We start from the raw sequence: 19571 nt of genomic DNA, 5'->3' as shown, positions 1-19571 counted from the left end.
TAGTAATCACAAACTTTATGATGAGCTTATACTATAGTTTTATTCTAGATGAGCTTATACTATAGTTTTATTCTAGAACAAAATATTTTAGTCATAATGAATAAATTCTTAGATGCTATTTGAATGTCAGTGGGTTTTATAACATAGCTCTGTAATGTGGCTGTGATATAAAAACATGCATCATTGCCTATTCCTTCATTATCCTGAGTACTCTAAAATGTTAAGCTTTTGATTAATTTCATAATTTACTAACCTCAAATAAGGGTATTGTCCATTTACTTTCCCTACTTCATGTAGTTGAGAAAAATAGTATTTTCATTCATTGGAAATTTTTAAGTACTATGTTATCAGATGAAGAAATTTGTTGGCACAATTGATAAATAACATCTGTAATTATCTCTCAGGATCATGTGGCTTCAGAAGGGTAGAATCAACAGTTTGAGTGTTGGATGGATGGGAAAGAAGCATAAATCAACAGTGAAGTTGAAAATGACACAAAATAAATGTCCAATTTAAGAATATATCAAACACAGTTATCCAGTTTGGAATTGTGAAAAATAGTATCTTTATTTGAATATCAGTGATATGCCCCTGATTGTAGTAACAGGTCTCAGCAAATCTCAGGATTCTGGTACCGTGCAGTAATAAAGCAATAACATTTTCTCAGGGCGCTGCATGTGTGTTCAACCAAATGCCATTTATAGATAGTAGATTGCTACACCTTCAGAGAAATCCATTGCATTGGCAGCTTATGTTTTTTAAATACCTCAGTCTCGGATTTGCTATAGCATTTTAATTGTACAAAATGAGAACATTTAAAGATATGGGTTTGGGATCATGTAGGATGTGTAGGTAAGGAGATAGAGGAAGGCACTCTGGGAACAGTTTAAAGGAGGAAAGTACTCAGGGTATGCTGCAGTGTTTTGTATGATACGTCTGAGCAGTCAGAGGGCAAGCTTGGAAGCTATCACCATGAATACCTTGATTTAAGTACTAATGAAATCGCATTGTTTTAAATTCAGTCTGTGATTCAAGAGGTGAAAAGAAAACCCCTATGTGCAGTTTTAAAAAATTACTGAAATAAATTTTAAGAGAATCTCATCCTCTGGTTTTGAGGAATCAAAGATCATTCTCAGTTGTCTTATGGTTTTGATGTAATTTGTCCCTTATAAAACACTGTAGACCCTGGACCTTCATTCATGGGGTCATACATTCAACATACATTCCATAAAAGGCCATACATTCAACAATGACTCAGTGGTTTGTTTAAGATCCAGTTTCACACACTGTCAGAGTCTAGCACTCTCCTCTCCCCTGCTGCTCTATGAATATTCATCCAAGTGCACCAGCTAAACACAGGAGTTATTTCCCACTCTGAAATTGGGCAATAATCATAGGCTTCAACTTGAGAAATTTTAAAAGCTTAAAAGAGAAAAAAAGAAAAGAAATATACAAAAAGATATATATAAAAAGCATGTGGTGTTAAGAAAGGGTTTCTAAAGCAGACTACTTTTGCTGTCATCATTTTCAACATATAAATTATTACATTATAATGGATGCCCCATAAAATCTGTGTTTGGTAAACCATTTGATGTTTTATAAATGGTATTCCTTGGTAAGGACATTTTTTAAATGAATTTACAACAAATTTCCTAAAATGTTTAAAACATTTACTATGGGAAATTAAAGTGTATACAAAAACTAAGAAAGCAGAACAGTCTCCCAGGTAACCATCGCTAATTTAAACAATTATTGTACCTTGTAGTTTTGTTGTTTCTTACCTTTTCCCAGTGCAGAAACTTTTTATCTTAAAGTCATTAGTTCATTTTTGCTTTTGTTATCCTTATCTAAGGAGATGTGTGAATTAAGAAGTTGCTACTTCCTGAGGTCAAAGAGGTCTCGAGTGGGGGGGGGGTTAGGTAACTGGGGATGGGAGGGTGGCGGCGAAAGCTCCTTAGCCATAATTTCCTATTAGCTAATTAGTTCATTTCCACCTTGACTTTGGATTCGTAGAAGCTGTAGTCAGGATGTCACTAACTCCTCTTTTCATTAAAGCAAGACACACCTACCAAAAATATAAGGAATAGCATTGGCTAACTTTTAGAGTAACTAATGAAGTAAAATTTAAACTAGAACAATGATTTGTTCCAGTTTATTTTCAAGAATAAATTCCCATAATCAGGCCCCAAGATGAAGTAAATGAAGGCTAATTAAATTTGAATTAGGGTTTTTTTTTCCTACTAAGACTATATACTAAAAAAAAAGTTGAGAAATTTTCTTTAATAATTAAGAAAAGACTATAAAATTTTCTATTGTCTGATCTCTGTTTCTATAGGATTCATTCTATCATTCTCCAGGTCTTTTGAAATATTAAGGAGATATTAAGATAGATAGCAATCCAAAAGCTCAGTTTAGGTTAGTTAGTAACAGAACTGTTAGCAAACACTACTGTCACTATTTTTCCTTCCAAACTGTTAGCAAACACTACTGTCACTATTTTTCCTTCCAACCCTCCAGAGACCAACTAGCAATAGAAAAAAAAAAAAGAAAGGAAAAGAAAGAAAAAGAAAGAAAGAAAGAAAGAAAGAAAGAAAGAAAGAAAGAAAGAAGAAAGAAAGAAAGAAGAAAGAAAGAAAGAAAGAAGAAAAGAAAGAAAGAAAGAAAAGAAAGAAAAGAAAGAAAAAGAAAGGAAAGACCAGAAAGAAAGAAAGAAAGAAAGAAAGAAAGAAGAAGAAGAAAGAAAGAAAGAAAGAAAGAAAGAAAGAAAGAAAGGAAGAAAGAAAGAAAGAAAAACAATAGGAATTTACAGATGATACCACATTTGTCTCTCTGTACCTTGTGTCTGTGAAGGAAAAAAAAATAAACAAGATACCAATTTACAGTTAACAGAAATGCCACAAAATATCTAATTTGAAAATTATTTACACACTCTCTTCAAAACAAGCCATAACAAACAAGCAAACAAGATACTTCTCTTTTACTGTGAAAAGTCTATCTAGCCTGCTACAATTCCTGAACTCAACTTTTTCTGCTCCTGCACCTTCTCTATTTAGTCATTCTTTGCTCATTGACAAAAAGAGTATTACAGAAATAAGAGCACCAAGAGAAAAGGGGGCAATATATATGCACTATTAAACAGGGACATGTCACTCTAATAGAAGAAGAAAAAAAAACCAATGTTCTACTAAGTTTCTGTTTGACATTGTTTGTTTTTGGTAATTGCGTCTTGGATCAATGTATTTTCTATATGGATATGTGTGTATTAAATTTAATACATATATAAGTGTTAAAAACATCCTTTTCTGATCAAATGAAATATCAGAAGAGGAAAATATCCAACGATCTATGTTTTCTACTGTGTATTGTTTCTTTTTTCTCTACTAAAATGTTTGAGCACACTAAAGAACTTATATTTGAAAGTTTCTGTTGAACTCATGCCATGTGGTGATTTACAGTGCAAATCTCCTTCCCTTTCAGTCACTCTAACCCTCATATATGGAAGTACAAGTCTGGGAAACTACAGCCACTCAATATACCAGTTGGTTATTCTTAATTATTCATTGACATAGCATAAAATTTTATGTTGCTAAAAAAACACCTTTAATAGGTCAATAGTTAATGATTTAATCTCAGGAAAAAATGACAGAGTGCTTTAGATTTTAGTTACCAAATAATAATAATAATAATAATAATAATAATAACAACAATTTTTCTCTCCAAGAATAACTGGTTCAGGCAGAGTAACCAGACTTCCTGCTGTCTTTCATAATTACACAGAAATTGATTATTATGAAAACCATAGACAATTATCAGATCACTCACATAGAAAGTAACAAGGTTTAAAACAGCGTGTGATCTATATTCAGATATTTTTTCATTATTTTTAAATAGTATAATTCATTACATTGTTTTCCACATAGCATGACATAAAACATATTCCCACCTCGCTATGTAGAAGTTTCTTTTCATGAGGGAATTGACTGACAAATATTTCACCTTATTTGAGAGAGAGAGACAGAGATAACAAGAGACAGCACAGCTGGGGAGGAGAGCGAGAAGCCAGGAGCCTAATGTGGGGCTCCATCCCAGGACCCAGGGATCATGACCTGAGTTGAAGGCAGATGCCCAACTGACTAAGCCACCCAGGTGCCCAGTCATGAGGTCTTAAGCATATCCCTAAAGTATTCTCTATTAATAATATTTACTTATTTTATTATTGTACTTTATTCAAACATGTTCAAAAGTACAGAGATAGAGAGGGAGAGAGGGAGTTTGAAATGGTTTGAAATTCTACATGACTTATCCAACACTTGACATCACATCACATCACATCAACCCAGCACTTGTCCTATCTATATTTATTTTTTTAAATTTTATTTATTTATTCATGATAGACATAGAGAGAGAGAGACAGAGACAGAGACAGAGACAGAGACACAGGCAGAGAGAGAAGCAGGCTCCATGCAGGGAGCCCGAAGCGGGACTCGATCCTGGGACTCCAGGATCACGCCCTGGGCCAAAGGCAGGTGCTAAACCCCTGAGCCACTCAGGGATCCCCTGTCCTGTCTATATTTAGCGTGCATTGCAAGGCATACTTTTCTCAAAAAAACAAGTCTCATTAATTACATTTATCTCTCTGTTTCAAAATACTTAGTCAAAATAATACATTCTCCTAAAAGACCTTTCTTTTTCTAGTTTTACTCCTTAACTGATAGCTGTATCAAGAAGCCTCAAATCAGTTTCTCCTACCTTCAATACCGATAGACCCTGCCCACTATGCACGTAACTCTCTCTAGAGATTGCCACTAAGATTTTCTATCATGAAAGGGTCTTGAATTTTATCACTTTTCTGAATCTATTGAAATGATTGTATGATTTTGAAACTTCATTCTTTAATGTGGTGTATCCCATTAATTGATTTTCATATATTGCACTATCTCTGTATCCCAGGAATAAATCCCACTTGCTCATGGTGTTTGATTTTTTTCAGTATGGTGTTGAATTGAGTTTGCTAGTATTTTGTTGAAAGTTTTACACCTGTGTTCATCAGGAATATTGATCTTAGTTTTCTTTCTCTTTCTTTTTTTTGGTGGAATCTTTATTTTATTTTGTTACCAGGATAATGCAGACCTCATAAAATGAGTTTGGAATTGTTTCCTTCTCTTCAAAATTTTGGAAGAGTTTAAGAAAGATTGGTATTGGTAGAATTCACTGGTGAAGTGCTTTAGTCTTGGGATGTTCTGTGTTGGGAGGTTTTTGGTTACTGATTTGACCTTCTCACTGTTCAGTTTTTCTATTTTTCATGGTTTATTCTTGGTAGGTTGTATGTTTCTAAAACCATATCCATTTCTTCCATTTATCCAGTTTGTTGGTGTATATATTGTGCATAGTGGTCTCTTAAAATGCTTTTGCTCCTGTGGCATCAATGTAATGTCCCTTTCATTTCTGATTCAATTTATTTAAGTCCTCTTTTTTCTTAGTTATTCTAGCTAAATATTTGTCATTTTTATCTTTTCAAAAAACCAGCCATTACTTTCACTGAGTTTTTCCTATTGTTTTTCTATTTTCTATTTTATTTATTTCTTCTATAATCTTTATTATTTCCTTCTTTCTGCTAATTTCACATTTAGTTTTTTGTTTGTTTGTTTGTTTGTTTGTTTTTTCCTAAATCCTTGAGGGTAAGGTAAAGTTGGGTTAAGAACTTAGATAGATATTTCTCCAAAGAAGACATAGAAGGGCCAACAGGTGTAAAAAGATGTTCAACATCACTAATAATCAGTGAAACACAAATCAAGACCACAATATCATCTTTCACTTGTTAGAATGGCTATGGGAAAAAAATGAAAAAAGAAAAAGAAAAAAGACAGTAAATGTTGGCAAGGATGTGGAGAAATTTACGCCCTTGTACACTGTTGGTGGGAATACAAAATTGTGCTGCCACTATGGGAAACAGTATGGAGGTTTAATTTCAAAAAATTTTTAAAAGAACTACCTTTTGATCCAGAAACCCCACTTTTGGGTGTTTATTCAAAAGAATTAAAATTAGATCTTGAAGTGATGTTAAATTACCATTTTCATTGCAGCACCAGTCACAATAGCCAAGATAGCAAATCAACCTAAATGGATTTAAAAATACGACATATACATTATATACAATGAAATATTATTCAGCCTTTTGGGGCACCTGGGTGGCTCAGTGGTTGAGCGTCTGCCTTTGGCTCAGGTTATGGTCCTGGGATCATGGTATTGAGTCCCATATAAGGCTCCCTGTAGGGAACCTGCTTTTCCTTTTGCCTATGTCTCTAACTCTGTCTCTGTATCTTTCATGAATAAATAAAATAAAATCTTAAAAAAATATTATTTGGCCTTTAAAATGTGGGAAATTTTTTGATGTGCAGCAACATATATGAACCTTGAGGACATTATGCTGAGTGAAGTAAACCAGTCACAAAAGGACAAGTGTTGCATGATTCCCACCTACATGAGGTATCTAAAATAGTCAAGCTCATAGAAACAAAAAATAGAATAGTGGTGGCCAGGGACTGGAGGGAAGGGGGAGTGGAGAGTTGCTAAACAACAGATATAAAATTTATGCAAGATGAATAAGTTATAGAGATCTACCATACAACATTGTACCTATGAATAATAATACTGTATTAAATTATTAAAATTATTAAAAGGGTAGGACTAATGTTGTGTTCCTTTCGCAAAAAAAGAGAATAGAAAAGAAAGAAAAGAAACCTCAGCTATTTTTTCTGTGTAGCATTGTAATGGAAGGTATGAAAATAGGAAAACCATAGTCAATGCCCTGGTGCTAATGAGAAAAGGTACTGGTAACTTAGTTGATATTAGAGGCCCACCTTGCCTTCCAATATTTAGCTATTAAAGTGAAGATTACTTTAAAGGCAACTGTGCCTTAAAACACACGATTACTTTTGCCATATATCTGAAAATTTCCACAAAATATTTTTAAAGGAAACTATGTAACTATGTTCTAAAGAGAAGGAAAATTAATTTTAAAGGACATGATTATTGACAATAATTATGTAGTTACCTATATTGCTACATTTTTATATTTGCCTGATTTTTAAAAAATTTATAAATGAAGGAAAGTAAATATTCAAAACAAAATCTAAGCAAACACAGAACATATAAAAATATTGGTTGGCTAGCACAACTCAGAAAAGCATATAGACCTTTGTCTCAAAGAATGGAGCTTCGGGTTCCTAGCCCGGTTGGAGGATTTGTTTTCCTAGCTCTCCTGAGGTGTATAAACTGTGCGTTTAGGCTTCAGGAGATGCACAGTCCTGCAAGTGATGCAAAAGGGGGTTAGTCTGGGCTAGTGACCTGGAAAGGTGACAGGGTTTTGTATGTTGCATGGGGTTGGCAGTATGGTTGCAGGATGGTTGTGCATGTCTGACATTGTCCTGGAGAAGGCAATGACCTCAGCATGGTCACTAATGCACATTGTGCATAAGGTATCAAGATACCCTGAATCTAAGAAAGACAGCAGAGCTTTTGGCCACTGGTTGCTGTACTCTGGCCTTTGACATTGTCTCTATTTGGTTTTATTATTATATTACATAAAATGAAATCCGGAAACATAAATGCTAGGTTTTACTTTATGTAAAGTTTCTGAATTTTTCATTACAGTAATAAAATTAGATAAACCTAGCATGCTATGTAAACCTATCTATGCATTATTCAGAGGAAACTCACATACACCATTCTTTTCAAGCTCAAAAGCCTTATCAAATAACTTTGTTTCCTTAGAAAAGCATTTAAGGCTCCCAAATTGATGGAATAGTTTGAGAGCAGCCTAAACACCACCTTGGAGATTTTAACACCATTGTCATAGCAAGAAATGAAAAGTGGAGTGTTTAGTGAGGAGGAATAGTGTCGGCTTGTCAACTCAGAAAGAGCTTCTCCTGAAATATCACTCTTCAAGGTAGCATTTCCAAATGGGTTGAGGAAAAAAAGAAACTTGCTGAGAATATACTTTGGTGAATAAGCAAAGGCTATTTTCAATCAAAATCTTCTCTAAGAAATGTTCTTTTTTTTCCCCCTCAAAGAAATTTTTTTTAAAGATTTTTTTAAATTTATTTATGATAGACATGAGAGAGAGAGAGAGAGAGAGAGGCAGAGACACAGGCAGAGGGAGAAGCAGGCTCCATGCACCGGGAGCCCGATGTGGGATTCGATCCCGGGTCTCCAGGATCGCGCCCTGGGCCAAAGGCAGGCGCCAAACCGCTGCGCCACCCAGGGATCCCTTGATCTTTTTTAAATTATGGATCACGAAGCATAACTTTTTGTTAATAAAATAAAACTGTATTACAAATCTCCATTCTTAAAATTCCATGCTACAGCTTTTTCTATTCTTATCTCAGTTCCATTATCCTCTCTGATAATCACCATAATACTTTTTAATTGTCTGTGGCCCCAAGTTTTCCAAAAAACAGATTCTGTAAATGAGTCACCAAATTTCTGGACATGAATTTAAAATCATAATTTAAAATTCAAATTCATCTTCAACAAATAGGGAAATAAAGAGTGCCTCCTAATTTTTTTTGTATCTATGTTATTACCTAAAATCTTATTTTAATAAGAAACTGATTGGATAATAAAAACCAATGATGTCATAGATAAATTTTGGGTTTTAGACACCACTACAATTTGATTAGGATAGAGATTGCTCCTAGGAAAATAGCTGCCAGGCCTCAGTTTTGAGAGATACCTAGAGCTAAATTCTGATTTTTCCTGGTAATAGAGAATAGGCAAAGATCATCTCTCATATATCACTTTATGCCTATTATTTGTTGAACTTTTTTTTTCTAGAGCAAAAACTGTTAAGACATGGCTAAAGGATTATTGGGCATTGTTGGAGCAGTGGCCTGAGCAGGCACACAAGGAGGGATTTGGTTTATGTGATACGCTTGCCCAGGATGGAGTGGATGGGGAGGCAAGGTGGCTAGCTCTATGGAGGAAAGGGGAATAGTACTAACATGTATTAAGTCAAACTCTATGCTAGACACTTCACATATTTTATCTCATTTTCTCCTATCTATGACTTTGCCAAGTAAATTTAATTCATGAGCCTATATCATGTTTTAGTTCCCACACAAGATGGTAGATGTCAGAATTGGAATGTAAACCAAAGACTGAATTCTCTTCATTAAAGTAGACTGCCTCCTTAAAGTTTAAGGGTCATGATTTACAGAAATACCTTCATTTTCTCTGATTGAAGAATTCTGAGCTATCAATGTGAATATGATAAGCAAATGAGATGGACATGTTAAATCACTTTATACTGAGATATTATAGGATGTGTATGCCCTGGGTTATAAAAAGTTCAAGTCTTAAAGTCCAAAGACAAAGATTTATTCCCTGCTTCATCATTGACTGTATGCACTTACACAAATCTGCTTCTCTGGCTAGCCCTTCCTTCATCTTCAACACTCTCTTCTTGACAGTGCTGTGAGGCTCAAATGAGATATTGTTTAATGGGATTCTTAAACCATAAAGCATTATGCACATCTTTATTATGGGCAAAGAATTATTATTAGAGTGGTAGTTTCAAACTCAAATACCTACATCCCAGGTATTATAATGGCACCTTAAATTTTATCATTTGAAAAAAATATTATTTGAACTATCGATGTCTTAGTTTCGAGTATTAAATATGTAAGGATATTCTTCACTTACAAAGAAATGTATAGTTTTCTTCAACTGTTTTAGAATCATGCTATGCTTTAGGTATATTTTTATTTTGTATTTCTTGATAGAGATGTGTTTACTGTGCTGGAAACATTTTTTTCTTTGCTTTTTATTTTACCATTAGAAAAATGGCAGCATAAGTATAAAGAATGAAAATTGACTTCTCATACTTGTCCTCAGAGTTAGGACACCATAAGGAAGGCTTGACACATTGCCAACCTAAAAAAGCACATGTCCTGTGACTGAGAAGATAGACCCAGTGTAGTCAAATTTCTCAATTTTTAAAAAGGAGTCTCTGATCCAGAATTTTTGCAATTAAATATAAAAAACAAAGATTACCAACTAGTCAGATATATGTATATATGATGTTATGTATCATATATAATATACTACCATTAATATATAATAATATATTCATATGGATGGTTCATATATATTAATATATTCATGTGTAGATTTGTATATATTTAATATAGTGTGTGTGTGTGTGTACCCATAAAATCATTGTGAAGGACATGCTGTGGCAGAGATGGTAAGTCCAGGCCAAAGGCTCAGCAACAATCTCACAGAGAAATGAGTAACCCAGGCACTGAAGTGAGAAGAGTAAGAAAGGAAGAAGCACATGGATTTTAAGAAATGTTATGTCAGAAGTAGAGCTAATATAATTGACTGAAAAATTATGGGGGGCAAGGAAAATAAGGGTTAAGAACTGACTCTAAGGATTTTAGTTTAAGCATCTGGAAAGAGGGGCACCTGGGAGGCTCAGTCGGTTAAGCAACTGCCTTTTGGCTCAAGTTATGATCCCAGGACCCTGGAATCAAGCCCCATGTCAAGCTCCCAGCTCAGCAGGGAGCCTATTCTCCTTTTGCCTTGCTCATGTTCTCTCTCTCTCAAGTAAGTAAATAAAATCTTAAAAAAAAAAAAAAAAAAACCATCTGGTTAGTGCTTCATTTCACCAACCTGAGGAATATTGAGGTGAAGCTAAGTTAGAGCAGTAGAAAACAACTATTTGGGCTGTGTTACATTTAAATGAATATTTGTTATGCAATTGCAGATTCCAAATATATATGCGTATGCAAGTCTGTGTGCATGTGTGTTTATGTATGTTTCTAGTAAATACCAAAAATATACTAAAGTAGGTGTCTTCTAACACCCAACGTGAGAAGAATTCCTGCCACATTTCTGATGAGGACAGAAAAGGTCATAGTATAGCATTTGGCTTGTGAGTACAGTTTTCAAGTTTGAGATCTATGCCATCACTAAGCCTGAATTTAAGATGATTACAGAGCTCTGTATTGGTTTCAGAGACTTAGTTGTATGGTTAATGATTATAGGAACAGGCATTTTTTGGCAATTGTTTGGCCAGGGGAGCTCTGCATGAGAACATGTTCTTTCTTGCCTACCAAAGAGAAGACTGTGTGTCAGTGGTCTGTTGAGTAGTCTCTCCAGCAATATGATCAGAAATCATTGTTGCTAATGAAAATCTCCTTGCTTCAAATAAATGAAGACTGCAGAGACTATTCAGCCAGGAAAGTGGTAACTTCCAGGCATTTTATACCAAAGAATAACTTAATATAAGAAATTGGAAGCTGAAAAAGTTGTTAAGTATTGATAGAAAAGGGTCAGAGAAGCCTGAAAAAGTTGTTAAGTGTTGATAGGAAAGGGTCAGAGAAGCCACTATAGTATTCTTTAAAACAGGAAGTGCAGAAAAAATCAGAAATTGCTACCAATGATACCAGGTGCCTACAGTACCAAAGTAGGTGATTTCTAAGGGGACTCTCTGAACCTGCTGGCAAGAGTTCTCCTTGGTTATGCACTGAGGCCTGTGTCCTGCTCACTTCCATAGCATAAGCAATACTGACTTATGCTTCCCTTCTCCTTTCCAAGTATTAACAAATGTCTGTTTTGGCAAAACCTAAGCTAGAACTCTAGATGCTAAGGCATTTTGGGAATGATGGATACAGAGAAAAGCACAAAAAAGTTGGGATGAATATAATATACAGTATGTAGCATGCTCACTGCTATGACCAAGACCATATTCTGGAAAAACGAAAACCCTTTCTTCCTTTGCAGACATTGTATTTTAGTGAAGATTATCTATAGACAATAAACTTGCTAACAAATTCATATGGAATATTCTGCCGGCAAAGTGCTATAAACAACAAAAAGCAAGATAAAGAATGAAAGATGATTGGGCTGGGGGTGGGCACGTGCTTCATTAGTCAAGGTGTCGGGGATGTCTTTGATTTCATGGCTGCTTATAAACTGATGTGTTCCTCCAAAATTCATTGGAAGTTACACCCCTCTCCCCTGCAGTGTGATACTATGAAGTGGGGCCTTTGGGAGATGATAGGTTCTCTGGATAAAGTCCTCATAAGTAGGATTAGAGCCCATTAGAGCTCCCTTGCCCACTTCTTCCACATGAGGATGCAGAGAACAGACTACATTAGTGAACAGTGAAGCAAATTCTCAGCAGACACCAAGTTATCTGCAGGTGCCTTGAAGATCAAGGGGCTTTTAGTCTTCACAACAGAAAGAAAAAAATTCCTATTACTTATAAGACACTCAGTCTATGGTATTTTGTTATGCAAGCCCAAATGGACTAAAATTGTGATTTTTAAATATTTGTTGCAAATATTTTCCCCCAATCTGTTATTTTTCTTTAAACTTTGTTTATTATAAAGTTTTATATAAATGTTATCATTTGATAATGTCTAACAAATGAGTTTTTGTACATCTGTTTGAAAGAATTTATATGCTTTAGGGCACCTGGGTGACTCAGTCTGCTAAACAGTCTACTCTTGGTTTCAGCTCAGGTCATGACTTCAGCATCTTGGGATGGAGCCCCAAGTCTCCCCAGAGGGGAGTCTGCTGGAGATTATCTCCCTTTCCCTCTCCCCTGCTCCTCCTCCTGCTCTCTCTCAAATAAATAAATAAAATCTTTAAAAAAAATTCATGCACCTCAACATCATAAATATATTTTACCCTATATTTTCTGTGTATGGTAGAAATTAACTTTTTTTAAAAATTAAAAAATTTAAAAAAATCATTTTTTTTCCAAATTATTCTTTAATTAGTCCACTCTTCTCCACATATATTAAATGTCACTTTAATCATATTAAATTCCCATATGTACATGCATCTTTAATATAATTGTCAAGCTTCAATGAAGAGTGAAAAGGCATTGAAGATGAAGAGTAGCCTGAACACCACAGGCCATGTAGTGTTGTCAAAACTCTTTGTAAGTAAGGTCTTTCTTAAGGTATACCCATGACACTTAAAACACTTTGAAAGAAATGTATGTTTTATATTTCTTGAATATGAGATAATTTGACCATTAGAACAAAGTATTTATCTACCTGGTACTTATAAAATATTCCCAATTTCTTTTCTTAGTATGCTTTTTATATTATATTTTATTAGCATGTGAAAATTATTTTGATTATTTAGTATAAATCATTGCTAGTAATTACTCTCTTCAGAGCTGAATGCCACTATAATGTCATTCTTTTAAACTTAAGGTTTAGGGAAAAATAACATTTCTGGAACCAGTATGCTCCTTTTTAAAAGATATCTTCTTTCACTGACAATGTAAATTTTATAATTAATCATATGTCTTCTTTTTTCTTTTGCTCACAAGAAAGTACTGAACCAAATGTGTAGCCAAATTTTAAAATTTATATTTTACTCATATCTATGTATTTACTTAATTCACACTCTTATACACCATGATAATGTATCTTTTGCTATAATTTTTTTTTTTACTCTGCTGAGTACATTCCAAGAAAACTGCCTCAAATTTTCTGTGAAATGAATCTGAGTAAAGTTTTATTTATGACATATCTAGACAGCTTAAAACTCAAATAGCACAACAATATAAATAACTGGCAATAGCAATAAAGTGTACTAATGGTAAGAGAAATAAAATGAAGCCGGGATGAAGCACATGCCATAAGGTCCTACACACTTGTTAAAATTGGGTCACAAATTTGCTCTGAACTTCTAGCAATCACAGTCAAGGGATAAAGATCTTCAGTTACATGATTCACAGTGCCCAAAATTAGAACAAAATTAGGGAAGGTCTAACTATTGCCATTTCTAAGACCTCACTGAATCTCGCCCCATGAATTCTCATAAGAACTATACATTGTGATGTGTAGAACATTATTATCAACAATGTCTCTACTATAAATAACTCCAATTTCTCTTCTCTGGCAGGTACCCAGAGAGCAGAGATTTTATAAAAAGAAAATTATTAATTCCAGTGTTAGGATTAAGTATAATATTCTCCTTAGGGACTATGCTTTAGTGAGTTTACATGTGCATTGCCTTGCACAGTGGGGACATATCCAATGTATTATTCCTCCATTTACAGTGGAGCAAGAGATTTTACAATAGGGTTCAACCGTGATTTGAACTGACCAAGGCACTTAAGTTTTTCTAAACGAATAATGAAATTGATAGCAGTTAACCTGCAGGATATTATAAAAATAAGTGTAATGAGTGCTTGAGAGGCACTGCATATGTACTTTCTATAAACATTCTCTGCAATGCCATGTATCCCGTGTAAAGCTATATTGACAAATTATTGTAAGGTTGCAGAATTCTGCTTAATTGCTCAGCTTCTATATTACAATGCACATTTGTTATGCTTTTAAAATTGCATTTTGGGCTTTAATGTCTTTTAGCCAAGGCGTTGTAAGACATAATAAAACTACCAAAGACTCTAACAGCCATAGAAACACATATCATATAATACGATTTTAAAAAGCAAATATGCCTTGCTGCTGCCTTGCGAGTGGACATTCATATAAATATATATTTTGTGCATATTTAAAATTTAAGTGTGTAAAATTTTTTCTCTAACTTAAAGCTATCTTTAGAGTTAGCATAGGAAATGAATTGATGTGAAAGAATATTGTTCTGTATTCAAGAGGCACATGGACATAAGATCTTTGAACTGTGATGATATCACCAGTAACCCAGCATACGTATATTTTGAGATATTTTTGTAAAGTCTATTTTTGCTTTGATACAGCCACTTCTTTCTCACGGCTAGTGGAATATACAGGCAAGCTCCTTAAGTTTGATTTTATGACCAATGAAATAGGAAATAAAATGGCTTCAGTTAAGATTATATATACTACTACCTTGGTTTGATTAGCACTATGATCTAATCAACTTATATAATCAGTCAGATGGACAGAATGTAACTTAAGTAAAACTCTGCCAAAAGAAAATATTACCATGTCTCTGAATTTCATTTTGGGTAAAGTGTATAATTTCCTGTAATTTGCACTGAAGAATCTGTATTCCTTAATATTGCTTTTTAGAAAACATTTATTTGTTTGCTTGTTTGTTTGTTTGTTTGTTTTGAAAGAGAGAGAGTGAAAAAGCATGTGTGTGGTGGGAGAGGGACAAAAAGAGGGAATGAAAATCTGCAACACAGTCCTCACTGAGCATGGAACCTGGCTCAGGGCTAGATCTAATGACCCTGAGACTATGACCTGAGCCAAAATTCAGAGTTAGATGCTTAACCAACTGAGCTATTCAGGTATCACTCCTTAATATTCTTAATATCCAAAGTTTAATAATCATTTTGTCTATTTGTTGTGAAATTAATGATAAAAATATATTTTAAAAATGTTTCAGGGGATCTCTGGGTAGCTCAGTGTTTTAGTGCCTGCCTTCAGCCCAGGACGTGATTCTGGAGTCCCGGGATGGAGTCCCGCATCAGGCTCCCTGCATGGAGCCTGCTTCTCCCTCTGCCTGTGTCTCTGCCTCTCCTCTCTGTCTCTGTCTCTCTCTCTCTGTGTCTCTCATGAATAAATAAAATGAAATCTTTAAAAAAAATAAAAAATAAAAATAAAATAAATAAAAATATTTCAGAAGAAATTCAATGGCATTTTTCTGATATAGGAAGTTTTTACTCTATTTCTATTTATCTTATTTACCTAAGTGCTATGTCATTTCTAGTGTTATTTCAAATGTGAAGTTTTTTTATAAGAAGAGTTCTTGAGAATCATTTTCAATACAGATGAATAATTCTTATATTTTTATATAATGCAATTTATTAGGGAAGTAAAAGTCATTAAAATTTTTCAATTTGAAAGAAAAATAGGGCTCAGCTTTATATCAAAAGAATATATCATTTTAATATTTTTTTACATTTCATAAACTTAATTTGTAAATGACATATTCATCTCTCCCATAATTAACACATTTAATATTGTTTTAGTCTTCAATAGATGTGAGGAACTCAACTAGTAAAATCAGTAATTCTTACTCAAAACAAAAATTGATACAGAAACCTGTTTAAAACTTAGAAAAAATTTAATTACTTATATGAGGTTTTGACACTTGACGTTTGTCCCCAAGAAAGAGAAATATCAACTGTAATTGTGTTGAGGATTATCAATATTCTGTTGTCAAAGTCTGGAATGGTCACAGAAGGTTTGTGAATATGGCATTGAAAGAAGAATCAAGTATAGAAAGTCTTTAATTGGTCAATCAGAGAGCCTCAGAAAGAAAGAAGGTTATGTCTCAACTTGAGTTTATGGAAATAAGTACTACTCCAACAATCTACACTTTTAGAGAGAGAAAAGGAAAGTGTGTGAGCCAGGGGAGGGGTAGAGAGAGAGAGAGGGAGAGAGAATCATAAGCAGGTTCCACTCTCTGCAGAGCCCAACATGGGGCTCCATCTCACAACCTAAAGATCATGAGCTGTACCAAAATCCAGAGTCAGATACTTAACCAACTGAGCCACCTAGTCACCCTCAGTCTATATATATTTTAAGTAATACTTAGTTTATCTTTAAAATTAAATGACCTCAACTAAAATCCACTCTGTAATGTACTGCTAGACTAAATTTCCCAATACATGATTTTCAGTTGGCCAAGCCTTTGGAAAAGAACTTGTAATATCTCCCAACTAATCATTTTAGCAAGATAAAACTGATATTTACATCTATTTTTATTAGGTGAGATTCCCTACTGTCCCACTAACAAACTTATATTTTATTTAAGTAATATATTCCAAATGAATAGTGTGTTCCAGAAAGATACAAAGGGGTAAATCTTGTAGTATTAACCATATTAAAGGCTACATACACTATGTACATCCTAATTGCACTTAGAGTCTATGGACTTTTTTTTGAGAGAAGTAAGAAAATTTGCAATTTAGTATGGTCTTTCTGATTGAATGGGGAAAAATTATTTGAAGAAGGGCAAGTCTGGTTAAGTTGATATTTATTACATTATTCATTATTCATCTCATGTCATCTAATCTATATCTAGTTTTCTGTTAAATCTTTTTTTTTTTTTTTTCACCACCAGCATCCCCTTTAATAAAATGTGGAAGGTTGCGTGACAGGGAAAGTGGAGGAGGGAGTGAAATATGACCATTTACAACCACAAAAAACTTCTGTACATGTCTAGCGCCCGGCAGAGGGGAGGGCAGACAGGGCAGCAGGAGGCCGGGGCCAGCCCTACTTATAAAATATGGAACGCTTCACGAATTTGCGTGTCATCCTTGTGCAGGGGCCATGCTAATCTTCTCTGTATCGTTCCAATTTTAGTATATGTGCTGCCGAAGCGAGCACATATTCATCTCATGTCATCTAATCTATATCTAGTTTTCTGTTAAATCTATCCATTATATTCTCAACTTAATATAAAATAGCTTTACAAATTTTTTTTGTAGATTCTCTATCACATATCTTATCTTTTCACATATTTGAGCCATCTTTTCGTGTATTTTATGTACCATATTCATACTTATTTTAACATCTTTGCAAGCAAACTCCTAGATCTGGATTATTTGTGCATTTCCTTTTATTCTTAATCTTCATTATCAGTCATATTTTATAATTTTATAGCCTCTTTGCAAATTTATTTTTTATTGTTTTTGTTGTTGTAGTTGTTTTTGGACACTAGATATTTGTAAATAAAGTACCATAAGAATCTAAGATATTATCTTCTTTCAGGGTAGGTGGTTTCTTTAATTATACAAATTAAGCTGGGTCATATGTGGGTTGCAATTTAGTAAGTCACAGTTTATCTGTAATTTCACCCCTTTTCCATGAAAATAGTCCTCATAGAATTTTGATTATGTATCTGGTTAGATATCTAATTTTGCAGCATTAAAAACATTGGATTAAGGATCCTGGGTGGCTCAGCAGTTTAGTGCCTGCCGTCAGCCCAGGGCCTGATCCTGGAGACCCGGAATCAAGTCCCACATCAGGCTCCCTGCATGCAGCCTGCTTCTCCCTCTGCCTGTGTCTCTGCCTCTCTCTCTCTCTCTCTCTCTCTCTGTGCCTCTCATGAATAAATAAATAAAATCTTTAAAAAAATAAAAAATAAATAAATAAAACAAAACATTGGATTACCCAGTCCTTTGGGTGATCCAGCTTTTCCCGGCAGTTTTTCAGCCTGCCTATCTAGCTTCCTACACAGTGTAGCATCAAACTATGGCTTATGCCTTAATTGGATAACTGGCAATGTTTTCAGATTCCAATCCTTTTTCCCAATAGATCTTTGTTTTTTTGTTTGTTTGTTTGTTTGTTTGTTTGTTTGCTTGTTAACACCATGGAACTCTAGAAGATTTCACTTTGCCTTTACAAGATATTGGTGTAAATCAGTGCCCTTCTAAATAATCTCAGAACTCAGCAAATAAATATTCTTTGGACATATATTTGAGGATTCTCAATTTCCAATCTTTTTCACTTCACTTGCTCTCTTTCACAAAAAGTTTTGGGATTCTCTCTATCCCAGAAGAGGGGCTAATAAAGTACAAGTCAGGCTGTCAGTCCCTACCAAGGATTAACACATGTCCTCAGGAATGGAGATAAATGAAAGTAGTCAATATTATCATTTTACTTCCTAAAATCATTTCTGTTTTAGAAACTTCACTTATTCAATTCCTCATTCCTTCTGTAGCCCCTGAGTGCTTTCTAAATATGGAATGTTTTAAACTTAGTTGGCTTTTTCCAGTTGTTTTAGCTAGGTAATTGGCCTGCAGCAACCCATTTTACATCCAAGTAGAATACCCAAGAGTCTTGGGTTTAATGGCCAAATAAGGAATAGAAGGAGAGACATGAGAAAGGATGACCTAAGTGTGCACACACACACATACATACACACACACACACACACACACTCATAAATCCTACATACTTCAATGTAAAGATACATTAAAATATAGGCATCAATTGGAGATACCAATGTTTTCTCCTTAGTGTGCCTTAGGGGGTGACAAACTTTTGGCTTATTCTGTGAATTAACACAGATTGTTCCAGATCAATAGTGTGTCTAGCAAAAGAAAACACAAACTTAAATTGTCCTCCTTATTTGGAGGATAGGATACTAGCAGTCTTTCCAATGTGGGCTATCATATTATCTAAATTATCAGCAATAGTGATATAAATGAAGTATAGATGGAGAACGAGATATTGAGTGACAAGGAACTTTGAAATCTAGGGGCTGGGATGCCTGAGTGGCTCAGTGGTTGAATGTCTGCCTTTGACTCAGGTCATGATCTGGGGTCCTGAGATCGAGTCCCGCATTGGGCTCCCCGCAGGGAGCCTGCTTCTCCCTCTGCCTGTGTCTCTGCCTCTCTCTCTCTGTCTCTCATGACTAAATATATAAATCTTAAAAAAAAATTATTTGCTTAGGTGAAAGTGATTATAAGGATGGTGGTATATTGTGATAACTTCTGACAACACTGGAAAATTTATATGGAGAAAAGAAAAATCAAAGTTTTAAATTCTCAGCTAATATCTTATGTAGAAAAAAAGATAATCTTCATTTCATATTAGAAAGTGTTTTTAATCTCCTTTAACTTTAGGTCAGATAAAACT

The 19571-nt window shown here is 34.4% G+C and overlaps 1 long non-coding RNA gene and 1 other non-coding gene across 2 annotated transcripts in view; both read right to left on the bottom strand.

The window, feature by feature from the left end:
- Positions 1–19571, bottom strand: part of LOC119865745 — a 56971-nt gene that overhangs the window by 18450 nt on the left and 18950 nt on the right. The window lies entirely within an intron of this gene.
- On the bottom strand, positions 17209–17315 carry LOC119867678. Its single transcript, XR_005369847.1, has one exon. It is a non-coding gene; the product is annotated as a U6 spliceosomal RNA (small nuclear RNA).

Source organism: Canis lupus, chromosome 14 (genome assembly GCF_011100685.1).
Source record: "Canis lupus familiaris isolate Mischka breed German Shepherd chromosome 14, alternate assembly UU_Cfam_GSD_1.0, whole genome shotgun sequence".
NCBI lineage: Eukaryota > Metazoa > Chordata > Mammalia > Carnivora > Canidae > Canis > Canis lupus.
The sequence above is the reverse complement of the archived record's forward strand: the minus strand, read 5'-3'. Positions and strand labels throughout refer to the sequence as shown.